Source organism: Mytilus galloprovincialis, chromosome 8 (genome assembly GCF_965363235.1).
Source record: "Mytilus galloprovincialis chromosome 8, xbMytGall1.hap1.1, whole genome shotgun sequence".
NCBI lineage: Eukaryota > Metazoa > Mollusca > Bivalvia > Mytilida > Mytilidae > Mytilus > Mytilus galloprovincialis.
Genome location: NC_134845.1, coordinates 31,220,217 through 31,236,399, shown reverse-complemented (window position 1 = coordinate 31,236,399; position 16,183 = coordinate 31,220,217). Strand labels below are relative to the sequence as shown.

Below are 16,183 nucleotides of genomic sequence, written 5' to 3'. Positions count from 1 at the left end.
ATATATATATCTGATGAGTTAATAAAACTGAGAATAAAAATTGGGAATATGTCAAACAGACAACAACCCGACCAAAGAGCATACAACAGCCGAAGACCTTTTTCAACTGCTTTTGATAACTTTTTTTATTTGTTCTGTTATACTACTGTTCCAGCCTAGGGGAGGATGTGCGCTCGCAAACATGTTTTATTCGCCTATTCTTTATTAGTCCGGAGCCTGTAGTCCAGTGGTTGTCGTGGGTTCATATCTGTCATACTTGTTTTTCGTAAACTGTTTTTTTTTCTCGATTGATTTCTTTCATACCAGGACATTTTATACCCCAGCATACGGTATGTTTTTAATTATTGTTGGTGTAATACTATGTTTGCCTATAATTGCTGACATCCACTTCATTTGAACGAAGGCGGATAGTTGTCTCACTCTCACTGTCAATCATACCACATCTCAATTTTCTTTTAAGATATATAAAAAAAGACTCTGGTCCAAATAGAGGCAAAGGTAGGAATAGGTATCCGTTTTTTATCCCTATTTCCCTTATAAATTCTGTACGTTCATGCGCGGAATACGAACATGTATTAAAAATATGATAAATCTTCACACCTTAACTATTTTTTGCTTTACATGTTTTCAAGACACAATATTCAAACTGGACACGCCTGCACACAAAAAAGTGTACTAGACTTTCCGTTTTTGATGAAACTATTGCCAAGTTTTTGGATTTTTAAATAAAAAAGGTTGTCGCCGAAGGCAGAGTCGAAATAAATTCTGACAAGATCTCCCTTTTCTGTTTCTGTGGGCTTTTTATCGGCGAAACGTATAGTTTTGCACAAACAAGATCAATATTTATCTTACCTCTTATACATTTTTTGGAATATGATTGGTTAAAAGCGTCCGCGTGGAGACTGTGTATATTTTATATTAGATTAGTAGGGATTCGGGGCTTATTTCATACACGGTTAGTAGTGGTGTAACGCCCCTTTATAGCCATATTAGGTTAGAAGGGAGGCGGAGCGTATTTCATACAAGGTTAGTAGTGGTGTTACGTCCCTTTATAAAAACAAAACGGTACTGAGAAAAAATCTTAAAGGTTTCAACAGACGAAGAAATTGATGATTAAGATTCAAATAAATTCATAAAACACATTTAAACCTTACAAGTTGTTATTGAGGCATCTGTTTTTGTATCATCAATGGAAGTAGTTTCTTAATGCTACCAGTATTGAAGACTTGCCCATTTTGATAGGTCACTAGTCTAAATTTGACAAAAGTGTGTCAGAAATCATATCTGATATTCTTCCTCAGTCATAATAACCTTCCATCATTACCGAACAGAACAAAGAAATAACACGACGGGAGCCGTATACGGTGCATGAAATGCTTACCCTTCCGGAGCACCTGATTTCACTCCCGGTTTTAAGTGTTGTTTCTTATTTATTATTAGTAACTGTTGATGTAAATGTCTTTGGATTTTATGAGTCGTTGTTTACTCCTTGGTTTTGATTGTTATTGTCTTTCACACGTTAAGATAGTCGGTAAGATAAATTCGTTACATGGTGTGCTAGTGAAGTAATACGGTATATATGGGGTCAGTAAATTACATATGGGGATTCAAACTTCGCTAGCACACTATGTAACTAATAGTACTTACATCTATCGGGGTATGATATTAAAGAATTTATGTTTTTAGTTCTGTAGTTTCGGTCCTTGGTATATAAGAAAATGGCACTTACTTTTGTTTCTTTCGAGCAATATTTTTTCAACTTTGTATATGCTTTATCTAATGGCAAAATGGCGATCAAGTTTGTTTGGTATTGGTGATTTTTATGTTTGCTGTATGGGCATATGTTATGGCAGGTCAAACACACTGGAGTGCTTTTCACAATACAGTAACCCAGATAGCTGTCCATTTTTACATCTGACTCCTTGTTAAATGTACCTTAGAGTTCAGTATTTTTGTTATAACATTTGTGGTTTTTGTAAGTTAAACGTTTTATTTTGATGTTGTTTATATCTATTCTGTAAGATGTCTTTAACCTTTTGTTTTACAAACCAATCCATTGTGATGGGAAAAAATCAAGCATGTCCTCACTGAAATATTGCCTAAGCTGGCTGTTTTGTACAGCCACATTTTTAAAATAAACCGTTGTTCCATTAGATAACCATGCTGCCCACCATCCAAAAGTACCTACAGTTATAATAGTATGATTACATTGTGACAAAGCGCACATATCAACAATACGTTTGTTTGCCCCTATTTTGATTACATCAGGGCCTTTTACATTTTTCTCCATCCATTTTATATCATTTTTATTCGGATTAGTAAACACTAAAAATACACAGTGGGTGAATTTGTTTCTAAAAAATGCGAAAGCCTTCTCAATATATGATTTAGGTGCAACATTATATCCAAGCTCTTTATTGTCAGGCCTGAGATAATCTCCACGACGAATATGAACGCCTACTATAGTCAAATGGTTATGCAAGTCATTTTTAGACTTATATTCATTGATATGGTTATTAATAATCTCCCGAGCTTGGTCTCGTATAAGACGTTCAAACACAAATTGTTTTCTTATTTCGTCTTCATATTTAATAAAATATTTCCATGACTGCAGGAATCCTTTCAATTTAACAACTTTTCTGCGATCAAAATTTAAGATTTCAGGATCATATGTACAAGGTAGCCTTTCCTGGATAACAACACTACTTCTACAAATCCTTTTGGTTGATCGTAATTGTGTCACATTCAACTGAAATATTGTGTTGATTTCATCATGTGAGTTGAGTAACAGAGTCATATTTTTGTCTCTTGATATTCCAAAAAGAGACGCATAGATAAACATTTGATTTCCCAGTCCTCCTTCAAAATATGAACACAAATAACTCTCATTCGTGTTTACTGATATTGGAAAGCTATTAGTCGAGTAAAAAAATGTGTAGGTCATCGAAAAGGCTGCGATTCCATATATGATAACTGCACACAGAACTACAAAATAGAAACAGAATTGAAATTTAAATAGCGTAAATTTAATATACTAGAATGATACACAAAGTCCCAATGGGGGGAGAACAAAAACTTCCTAACGCAATCAAACATTGATTTTTGGGCTAACTTTGAGACGAAGAATGTATAAATTAGAGTGTTAGCCCAGTAAAACCGCAGGTTATTTGATGGCGAACATCTGTCGTATTTAGTTGTCACACATTTAGACGTCTATTTGTTCATTTATCATCCAATTCTATACTTTATATCTTTCATACAAGAGAATAAAATATGACAAATAAGCCTTAGACCTCACAAACAATTCTTATTCTAAATTGCTGCAAATCCTTGTATTTGAGTGGTAGGTAGGTGATCCGATGAAAGGCCAAATTTTTGTCATCATACATTAAACCGCTATTTTCTAGAGGCAGTCTAAATATTCCCAACAATCAACACGGACGTTCTTTATAATGTCAATTACTGAACATCCATGAAATACTTGTCAGTGGAAGTTCAGCAACCAAACGATCAATCAATTATAATAAACTATGTTCAAATCTTTATAATGTATGTATTCTCACCTAATCTCTTGTCTGTATATACAATGTACGTTTCAGATTTAAAGAATTTTCTTTAACAGATATACATGGTTTAGAACTGTATCAGTACTAACGAGATACCACATGCAATTTGTATAGCGATGACATGTATAGATCGAGTGTGTCATTTTAGATACGATCCATGTAAAGTTATTTATTCTTGAGATAAAAAAACATTTGATTGCACGTATTTACAAACATATATCTGCAAATTTGATATAAATAATTCGAAACAAAATATTTGAAGCAAGGGGAAAATATAACATATGACGTATTTTTAATTGTTTAGAAAGTCCCATGATGAGCTGTACATTAACACTGAGGAAGCGTATGGTCTTCTGTTAGTTTGAAGCCTACCAACCGCTTCAAGATCAGACAACCATAGGGCGGATTTTTTTTTAATTATTGTAGTGCAATATGTTGAGTCTGGATCATACCGCAATTTCATTTACATATGATCACTAAATCAGATATGACAAGAGTACTAACTAACATTACTAAAATGAGTAAAGTGCTACTAGTATATTTATATCAACAAATTGACAATTTTAATATAAAACATCACAAGGAAAATATGACCACTCATTGTACGTTAAACTGTGTTTGATTTTACTTTAGTCGACCGCCGTGTATCTTGAGATATCTTATTAATCAAACAACACTTGACAAAGGAGTTTGTACTTATTTTAAATTACGCTAGTGATGACCTTCGGGCTACTTTGGCACTACGTATTACTTTTTATATCTTGTTTCACCGCTTTCTTATGTTAAAATGCCGTTAGCATATAACATAAATGATCGAAACGTCGGACCAATGGGATAAAGGACCATTTAGGTGTCGGAATATTGCGATATCGGAATATTATAGCTTCATTTTAACTTGTAATCTCATCATTCTTATCAGTCAAAATATCCATACAAAGACAACTTCCTTGGCATGGGCATATACCAGTACAGCAGACGTTTTGCTCAATGCGGACACACGATTTACTATATACAGATTGAATTAAAAATTGGAAATGGACATGAGGGATTTGTCAAAGAGACACCAACCCGTTCAAAAAGCAGACAACGGCCGACGACCACCAATGGGTCATCAATGCAGCAAGAAACTCCCAAACCCGGAGGCGTTCTTCAGCTGGCCCCTAAACAAAAATGTACTAGTTTGAAATGATAATGGACGTCATACTAAGCTTTGAAATATACTCAAGAAATTAAAACAAAAAATCATACAAAAATAAAAAAAAAAAGAAGGCCAGGGGCTCCTGACATGGGACAGGCGCAAAATTGCGGCGGGGTTAAACATGTTTTTGCAATCTCAACGTGCGTGAACAGATCAAATCTTGTACCGAACCGATATTGCCTTTTAACCAACCAAAGTCATGCAGAGAACTTTTATTGTTTCTGTAGTTAGGTTGACATTGTCTTGGATAAAATTTTGACCCCCAGAAGAAAAATAATGCCATGTAGAATGTATGCCCCATTTTCAATTTTTCTTATCTGTTGATCAGTCAAACTTGTTAATAGTTATCAAAGGTGACTGTGTTCACAAATACGGTGCATTTGTAATGATAAATCTAAATGAAAAAGAGTTAAAAAGAATAAGACAAAATTATAGAGCTACTGTATACAATATTGGATGTACCTTGGCCTTGTTAAGGCTGTATACATGTACATTGTAACTATAAATTGACCATATATTTTTAGTATTTGTTGAAGCTGATAATATGTTATTTAGCTTTCTCGGCGGCGATCCTCGGCATAAATTAAGTAATTAAAGTTGTTAACCAGAATACTTCCTTGTGTACAGGCACGTCATCTTTAATCGTCGAAATGTTAGTAAAAGCTGTTTTATGTTCAGAATAAAATAGCTCTTTACTTTCTCACTTCAAATTTTGTAGTAATATTTAGCGATGCAAGCTCGATGGTATACAGATTTAATAGTAAAATTATCATGAGTTATTTTGTAAATCAGATCATTACGTCCACTTGTATTTTTGTCCATCTGATGAGTTAAGGCTTTTTCAACTGATTTTTATAGTTCGTTCTTATGTTGTACTGTTATACCACTGTCCCAGGTTAGGGGGAGGGTTTGGATCCCGTTAACATGTTAACCCCGCCACATTATTTATGTATGTGCCTGTCCCAAGTCAGGAGCCTGTAATTCAGTGGTTGTCGTTTGTTTATGTGTTACATATTTTTTTTCGTTCATTTTTTTTACATAAATAAGGCCGTTAGTTTTCTCGTTTGAATTGTTTTACATTGTCTTATCGGGACCTTTTATAGCTCAGGGCCGTAACTAGCCTCTTTTAAAAGTGAGGCAAAATATATTCACCAAAAATATTTCAGAGAGGGGTCAGGGGGCCCCCAGAAGCTCTGAAAAGAATGACGCAAAATCGTGCATTCTGAGCGTTTCCCGGACTCTTTCTTAATCTGAAACGCAATTTATTTTGAACCATTATTTTCGACAATATTCTGGTCTCAAAGCAAAATATATAGATTCAATGTAATTTTAGACTTTTTGAAGGTTTAAGTGACAACATCAAAAGACCGATATGTAGGATAAAGCAAAAATCTTAATTCTCATAATCATTAATATCGGAGCTGTCTGTTTTTGTCTTGTATTGTGTTTAGACTTTGGTGAATTTTTTTATGAATGAATTTAAATATAATAACAATGCAGTATTATACTTTAAGTACTGCTTAAGTCGACACTAGGGACCATCTTGACCGTGTTTTATGGTATTAATGATTCTTTCATTGTTGTAGACCCTCCAACGACTATCAAGATGAAGAACAGGAATAAAAACCCTGATCATTGATAATTTGTATTTTTTCTATGTATTGACTTTGTGGTCGATTTAGTCCCGAGCATGTTTAATCCATAATTCCTTTATTTTCTATTAAAGGGTCTGAACACGACTTTAATGCAAGGTTTAACCCTTCAATGTAAAATGTCATATGGCAATACATTTGTTTTTTTTTTTCAAATGATTTGATACCGGGAGATTGGTGGTCTCTCTAAAATTTAACCCATGTCAGCTAACTAGTTTTATCTACAAAAAAGAGAGCCAGTTGAAGAGTTTTGTATTCTTTTATATTAAGTTCAATTCTCCATGAATTTTTCTGTGTCAAGTAGCATCGTACCTTCTAACATGTTCTTAAAATATTTTCTCGCAGAATGTCTGGCCATCGGTGGACATGCAACATTGCCAAACCCACACAACCGTTCACCCGTCATCGTAGATCTAATTTTTATATTCTTACAATTTAATGTAGTTTTTAAATTAGACAAAAGGTCCTTCGGTATAAGAAACTCAAGTTTAAAACAAAATTACTTAATTTACAAATGAAAATCAACATTTAGCCTATAGTCATAAAGTAGGACAATAAATGAACAAAAGAGATAAGACACATAACTACAAACAATAGACCATCAGCACTGAAAATTAAAGTAAATTAGAAACATGGATCACAAAAAAAACATGCAGGGACGACATCAGAAAGTAAAGAGAACTTGCTTATTGCAAGACACTCGCCGAGAAAACAATTTGATGTGAAGACAACTCTTTTTTTTGAAATTTCCAACATGAGGCATTTGCCTCATTTGCCTCCATGTAGTTACGGCCCTGTAGCTGACTATTCGGTATGGGCTTTGCTCATTGTTGAAGGCCGTACGATGACCTATAGTTGTTAATGTTTGTGTCATTTTGGTCTTTTGTGGATAGTAGACTCATTGGCAATCATACCACATCTTCTTTAAATTTTATATATATTGTAGGAGATATATGTATTAACACTCAATACAGCTTGAGTTTGCTACTCAGAGGATACCTTATGAAGTTGTGTAACTTGCTTATAGGCTTTATACATTTTCAAAATATACAAACAGACAAATCAGAATGAGTTGTAGATCTACTGCCCTCGTTGATATATGAGAAGAGACTGGTCGGTAGAATTGGTACATGTAGTACAAAGTCTTTGTACAGACAAAACAGAAGCTGATACATGTAGGTTGTACTTACTTTTGAAATATTCATAGCAACTCTTATGATATTTTGTATTTTCAAATGGGATGTTTTCATATTTTTCATATTCATCGACCAGTCTGTAAACTTCATCTGTTCGTTTTCCCACTGCGGCAATACAACTGTATCTTCATTTAAGTGTTTAACTACATAGTTTATATGTAGTAAATACATGACAGACTATGCATCTGTGATCATCTGTTGTCAATAAATGTATAGTTTTTGCTCTTTAGCATACGAAGGGTTTCATTGTGAACTGTACTGTGAAAATTTGACACGACTCGGAAGATTTTCTACAATTTTCCGATACGATTCCTTATTTAGAAATGGGTGAATTCTACAGAACTCAAAAACTATGTTTTACTTTGATTTGATCTTATTTTCGGACGATTTTATATCTATTTAAGCTCCACTGAAGTTCAAGATAGAAATAGAACCGTTTAAATATGATTTATCGTACTCTAATAGCACTATAAGTACACGGAAATAGACTAATATATTCAGTAAAAAAAAACGATAACGAAATAGATAAGGGATTCCGGAAACTATAGTGATGTTACCCAACATCATAAAATTACAGAAATTCGTGATTTTAAGAAATGTTGAGATAAAGTCTTGATCTTGAATGAAAAAACGATAACTGATGAGTGATTTGGTGTGTTCTAAAACGGATCGAGTACAAAAGCATTTAATACAAAATTTAATTGTTGATCCGAAAAGGTCAGGATTATGAAAATTTTCGTACAAAATGTCAAATGTTTAGAAAGAATGCAAAAGCATGCGGAGTTATAGTTGTAAATATTGTTGACGTCAAACTATGACATATCGGGAAAAGATGCATTTTTCGACTGATTTTTATCATTCAAACTGATTTAATTTGAAAACGAGTGCCTGGACCCCTATTTTTGAAAACAGCAATTTGTTTCATTTTGCAAGGAGATTATGTGACCCAAATTTTATAAAACTGTAAATAGGGCAATTTTTTTTAATTTTGATAAACATGCAGCAAAAAATTACGTTTTTTCCTCTATTTATGAACATTTAATAAATATAGTTATTTCGGAAAGAAAATTGCATAATTTTTAATGATACTTATAAAATACAGAAATTAACGATTATTTAACAAAAAACAATCTGTGTTTATCTTTTAAAACAAAAAAGTTATGTCTTTCTTTCGAAAAAGAAAATAGGGACACAAATCTGAATTTTGAGCAAATATACAAAATTTTACTCAAAAAATAGTACATGAAGGTATATTTTTTATTACATTTTTGATTTAATCAGGTAAAAAATAGCCTATATGCAAATTTTCATCAACTTGTAAATACAGGTTCAAAACTGTATCGTATGCCCTTAAAGTCCTTAAACTAGACGTCTTTTTCAAATATTACACTCGCCTATTATAGAGAAGATAATTAATAACAAGGTCGCAGTTCATCAGAAGTGCTGCATAACAATACTCAGCTGGGAAAGACTTGTAAATAGCCAAATGTACTGTTGACGGCAAACTAACACGTACTATTCTATTAAGCTTTTGCTTGCACTAATTCTAGTTTATTTTATTCCAATATATTGAGTATGTGCATCTGTTTGCATTTTTTTTTACTTTAAACGTAAAGATGTTTACAATTCTCATAGTATCACCAATGGCTTTCGTGTTTTAATTCATCAGAATCTACTTTAATAACTGTAAAGATAGAATTGCTATAAAATATGCAATTTATTATCAGTAAAAAGCGTGTTATTTATGAATAGCCGAGGTGTGTTGGTCCGGAAATAGGTCCCTACTAGTAATTCAATATGTCTGTTTGTAAACATTAGCTGATAACATGTAGTTGTATTATTTACATACGATTTGAAATTATAGTGGTCACAAGATTAAGCAACATAGAAATTTAAAAATGGGATTTATAAAGATAACGAGTCAAAGATAAAAGAAGACCTCTATTATAAATTGATCGTATAATGACTCAGGACGTCATGCTATAATATTCAATTGATGTTAACGTTTTCCTACTTAGATAAGTGATCCCGATGTTTCAGTATAGCATTCCTTTAATGTCTAACAAGGACAATGATAGTACTAGTAGTACATTTTTCCAGCATTAGGTTGGCCATTTGTGTATGAAGGAAGTCAACTTAGAAGCTCTGTGATTGGATGTAAGGGTACAATATATACTTTTTTTTTTAATTTATCTACAAATAACTGCAGTGTGTATATATACGACAATATAAATTTTGAAACCCATTGAAATGTTTTCCAGAAAACTATTAGAAAAGACTTCCAAAATTTCATAAATTTGGTGTAAAATGACGGTTGGCAAGCAGGCGCGGATCCAGAGGGGGGGGGGGGGGGGTTCCGGGGGTTGGAACCCCCCTTTTTTTTGGCCGATCAATGCATTTGAATGGGAGCATATAGCTGGAACCCCCCCCCCCCCCTTTACTCTGGGTTGGGACCCCCCTTTTTAAAATGGCTGGATCCGCCCCTGGGCAAGGATAACATACAATGAACTAAACAAGTCCCGTTGGAAGTTGGTCATGATACTATTTGATTTCAATTTTTAAAACAGAATAATAAAGTACTAACACCACATATACCTGATTTGTCCAGGGTTTTAAAAAAAATAAAAAGTGGTAAATTTAACGTGGCTCGGTACTTAAACTTGAAAATGCCTGTACCAAGTCAGGAATATGACAGTTCTTGTCCCTTCGTTTTGATGGGTACGTCATTTGATTTTGCCATGTTATTGTGGACTTTCCGATTGGATTTTCCTCTAAGTTCAGTATTTCTGTGATTTAACTTTTTAGAAAATGTTAGTCTTGTCGACTATGGCAGAGTACAGTCATACTACCATTTTCCCTACACAATAAATGTTAAAAAAAAGTATGAATGGAACGGATTCTTGATGACAAGGAAGTTATTGCATTATTTGACATCGAAAGGGACTGAAGAAACTATAAGAAAACCTGATAATCAGTTATTTAATATTATTACTAGAAAAAAATACGCACTCATGGTCGATAACAAAAAAGGTAATTAAATTCAGAACACAATAGGATATTTTAAAGTTAAAAAAGAATAAAAACAATGGGCAATAACATAAAACAAATAGAAAAAGAAAGGTCTGCAAGTAATTTAGACCATATCACTGTAAAAATACAAATATCCTTAAATACAGAAACTTATTTGAAAATAATGAAAATGTTTCTCCATTCAAATAATGGATCTTATCCCCACGACCCATGTCCAAAATATCATAAATGCTACTGAGGATCTAAGCAAAATTGAATCAGAAGATAATGAAAAGTAGAAGTTGTTTAAAAGGCCTAAATTTAATCTCCAACGGAATTGGAGAATATGTCAATTAACTGTACTTTAAAAGTAAAATATTTGTGATTTCGAGACAAAAATGTAGATATAATAAATTTTCGTGTTTCCAACAAAGCATCGGGACCATAAGAAATAAGCAGTGCTGTCGATAGAGAGACAGTCGACGATTCAGTGTTTTTAATACAGACAAGACTGTAAGGTAGAAAAGTTCCCGTAATCGAACTTTTCAACACATTACATTCCTTATCAAATAGCAAGCGTACTATGCTGTCGGTCAGATATGGGTTTTGTGGTGGCTTTTCAAGGGGTATTTAGATTTTAAACAGAACAAACTATAATAATAATTCCTTTCTGGTTCATTTGCAATTTGTGTCATAGGAGACCCTATGTAACAGTTGTTTTATATTCCCATACGTTATTTCATACTGATATGCCAAAAGTGTATTCTGCAATTTAGAAATGTTTTGGAAGGTTCTAAGATGCTGGACAAATATCTTTACATGTCGTACACAACATTCTACAACCACTCTTTTCCATTGCAACACAAGTCAACAGTTACTGTTCAAAACTTTGGACCACTACTGATATTCGTGATTTATTTAGACGTATAAGTTTGCAATCATTTTACTTTGAAAAAAAGGTATTATAATTGAAAATAAATATTTATTTGAATAATGTTTTCCCATGAACGTTGTTAGTGATCTTTGAAATGTATCTCTAAAAAAACTGCACCATGTTTGTGTGACAATTTTAAAGAACAAACACTTTCGAATCGAATGATATATGATATAGCCATGTAGTATTTTTGAGGATTAAATTCTCTGATCACCGGAAATACTGTTATCTATGGTCACTTGAAAAATTTACGTGGTGACAACACAAATATGCGAGACCTTCAATATTGGATATTGTACATGTTATCTCATACAATACTTTGAAATCATTTCAATGCATTATGAGACCTATTCAGGAGTTATTCTTGCTTAAAGTATAATTCATGATAACAGATTAATTATAATAGTTCAATATATGCAATGAACTGGAAGTTGATCATTGTTTATTTGATTTTATTGCCTTCCGGCTTACGATAGCTGCTCACTCTAGACCTGTGTGAAAAGTGTCATTGGTGCTGTATTCAGTCCAGATGACGAGGCAGTTAAAGTTATAACAGGAGATTGAATCTCTCAGGAAGACACCTATCAAACATAGGACGAAAATATAAACCGCGGTAAATGTCTTAAACAAATAGCTATACTCATACCATTTAGTAATATTATATAATATTTTAATCTTACCTTGAAAAATTAGTTTTCGATCCGACATTTATTTATTTTATTATCTTTTGCGGCTTCCGGCAAGCGATTGATTCTTTCGATACGTTGAGAATTTATTCGAATATTGAATCGTTATCTTATTTGTACTGTGCCTAGCAACGGAAACATGTATAATTTACAATATACGATGAGGAAAGTCATCATTTAAATTTTAAAGAAAGCTTTATTGTGTAAAAAGACAAAGACTAATTTACAGAGAAGGGTAAATAAAGGTTATAAATTCCCTAGCAGGTCTTCCTGGTTAGCCTTTGTATATATATATATTTTTTTAATTATAATAACTACATGATCTTGTATAGTAATATTCTTATCTTGTCATGTGCACACTTTGTTTTGTAAACTATGTAAACTATGTATTATTATATCATTCTTTGTACCAACGTGTTTACATTGGTTTTAAAGAATTGTCTTGTCATGTCTTAGGCGTTTTTACGGCCTAAACTGTATAGCTCAAGTTTATCCCGGTCTTTTGGAGAGAAGGGTGGTGGCGGAAGGGTTGGTTCAATTGACTTCTTTTAGTAATCTATTTGTCAATAGACATCATACATATTATCAAATACTCAAGAAAGCAAGCTAAAATCCAAGTAATAACCCACCTTGACCAATAAAAGAAACTATGAATCAATCGATTTATTAACCAATGATCAATCTTAACAAATAAATCCAACCAAATAATCGATCAAAACATCGAATAATGAACTAGAAATTCGTCACACTTGACAGTATGTCCGTATGCAAAATATAAATCAACCAATCAACTGATTAAGAAATCAACCAATCAACATATTAAGAAATCAACCAATCAACATATTAAGAAATCAACCAATCAACTTATTAAGAGATCAACCAACCAACTTTAATATAATTATCACCCATCTTACCAATCGATATGTATTTAATGTCACTTTGGTACAACGAACAAAATAAAATAGTGTAAGAAAAGGGAGAAGACCGCCATCTTAGTAATACCATTGGTTTTGAAAACAATTGTTCTTTAATTGTTCCCAAAATTACTTCCAAAATAGATATATGATGATGAGCTTTATAAATATTACCTTTAAATAGATTTTTGTTTAACTGACTCGTATTATAAAAATTGTAGCTTTGACCAAGAATGCACTTGTCATTTCATTGCCTTTTATGGCTGACTGTGCGGCCAACATGAGTTTGCTCATTATTGAAGGTCAGACGTTGACATAACGTTGTAAACTCCTATGTCAGTTGGTCTCTGGTGGTGAGTTGTCTCAAAGGCAATCATATCACATCTTTTTAGTTTTAAAATTATTTTTTTTTACAAGAATTATCACATGTAATTAAAGTATATCCTGTTTTATGTTTTGCAAGTAGAGTCAATGCAGTAAGAGTATTTTGGATGCAGAATATGTCCCATACTTATAAAAGAATACGACAACTGAAACACTATTGGATAAATGTACAAGGCTGAATACGATTTGATTCCGTTTTTTTTTATGGGCTTCTTATTCAATGGAACTTGCGATGTGCTATGCGCTTTATATTGATACATGCATATACATCGATGTATAACATCAACAAAAAAGTAAGATCACAAAAATACTGAACTCCGAGGAAAATTCAAAAAGGAAAAATCCCTTATCAAAATTAATGGCAACATCAAAAGCTCAAAGACATCAAACGAATATACAATAACTGTCATATTCCTGACTTGGTACAGGTATCTTCTTATATAGGAAATGGGGGATTAAATCTGTATTTAAGGGGGATCGGGACTATTCGACTGTGCATAATTTCACGCATGAATTACCATGCACACGAAAAATTACAAGTTTGTGTCGTAGATTCACTTCTTTTTATTTTATTATTTGTATTGATTGAAAATGTTAGATTGTCGTATTTATGTCACTAAAAAATGATTATCGTTATTTTTATTTTCGTTTTTTACAGAGTTATCAGTCTTGAACGAGTGTGGCAAAGCTTCCTGTTGGGAAAACGAAAGCTGCTTTTACAAATACCCGCTAGGGAATCTACTAAATTAAATTGTGATTCTCTTTTGGGTATACTTTTAAGCTACTTTCTTTTCCGCCAACAGCGCACGTCCAACAAATCCACTGATTTAAGTTAAGTGAATGCAACAATGGTCGAGAAAAATGTCTTCGTAAAACCTCTTTAGCGACAATCCAAATAAAATATCATCGTCTGCTGATAGAAATGGCTTTATTCAAACTTCTGTTCATCGTTCTGAGAATGGGGCCATATAAACATGATTTAAGAATCAACAATGGAAAATTTTCTAAAACACATCAGGTTAACAGATATGACAAGCTAAAAATGCAAGATGTCAAATAAAAATAAAAAACAAACATGAATTAAAAGATTTTATACAAGAGCATGCATATGCCAATCCTGGTTGTACAGATAAACCAGCACATGAGCATGTTGAGACTTTGGTGGCAAATGATCCCAACAATTTTCCCCTTATTTCACTCCCTAATGATTTGGTCAGCCTAAGTCATTACCGTATCACATGATAATAAGGTCTGATTAGTCAGAGGCTGGACGTCAGGATCGGGTAAATCTGTTAACGGTATTTCATTGGTTATAAATACTATTTAATGGCTGCTTCGTGGTTGCTTCCGGAATGATTCTGGGGGAAATGAAGGCCATATTAACGTCTGATTGGCTATTATTGAGTGGCATGCATTAAGTGTTAACGCGTCCGTATGTGCGGTCGGATAAAAATCATGATAGTAGGTTATCTGTATAAATTATAATGAAGTGTTCATTTCCTATCGTAAAGAGCTATAATGTTTATAATGTTTATTAACAAAGCACTGTTATTTTAGTGCAATTAATTAAATCAATACAATTTTGTGATAACGAAATCATGTAATCTTGAAATTATGTTGCAATTTTGATACGAGGCTGTATATCTATGTACCATTGATATTCTGTAAAAATAGAACAGTAATACACACAATCTACACTTTAGACTGTATATTAAAACGGTTGAATGATTGAGATACTTTAGTGTTAGATTTCCTCGTAAGCATAGATTTTAACTAGTAAATACACAAAACGTATGCTCTATGTATATAAATAATAACCATTTATTTTTCATTGCTTGGACATATTGATTAGAAAATATCAAAATCACGGAATTTACCGAAGATGTCATTTCGTTTCAAACGCTTACAAGGTGAGCAATATGGTTTCTTGTGTTCAAAGAAGCCTACACCAAGCAGCACGGTATAGTTATCGGCAAGGGTTATAGTGCACTATAGTCAGGTGTTGCAATATTATTATTTTTACAACATGGTATAGTACGGAAGGCGTCCCAGAACAAAATTAAAATAGCCTTGCCAGACGTCATAATTATTTGGACTAAATATGGGAAAGCATCGTACATTGAGTAACTGAGACACAATTATGACTATGAGTTACCAAGCTTGACAATGCATGATAATAAAAAATCAAAGCAGTCTACAGAAAAAATAAGAAAAAAAAATGTCCTTAGGTGAACGTCTTTATATCAACATACATGTAGCTGGATACAGTTGTATATCTTACCCCTCTAGCTGGATGTCCTCGACCATAGATGATATTATTATTGAAGGCAGCAATTTATACGATCGCATCTTATTTCCTTCAAACCCAAAATACTTGCAACACAGCGAGGGTAGCAAGCTCTCAAAAGATGTTCGCATGTTGGGTAGACAGTTTGATGTATACTCGTACGTGATGATTTATTCTTTTGAATTGTCAGGGGCCGATTTAGAGTGCGGCCCGGGAGGCCGCCCCCATTTTCTGGGAAAATTTGGTTGGCCTTCACTAATGTAAATTCCGCTACTAGTTGTTGGACCTGCCGGGACTATTATAGTCAGTGTAAGCAGTCATTGTCCATTGATATATCAACAGCACCGAGAACTGCAT

At 33.2% G+C, this 16,183-nt stretch overlaps 1 long non-coding RNA gene across 1 annotated transcript; it reads right to left on the bottom strand.

Annotated features, from left to right (window-relative positions):
- Positions 1-2,291: 2,291 nt before the first annotated feature.
- LOC143085561 (uncharacterized) lies at positions 2,292-12,348 on the bottom strand. The gene is made up of 2 exons (XR_012981364.1): positions 12,236-12,348; positions 2,292-2,985 (listed from the first exon to the last, which is right to left on the bottom strand). It is a non-coding gene; the product is annotated as an uncharacterized LOC143085561 (long non-coding RNA).
- Between the last annotated feature and the right edge of the window lie 3,835 nt (positions 12,349-16,183).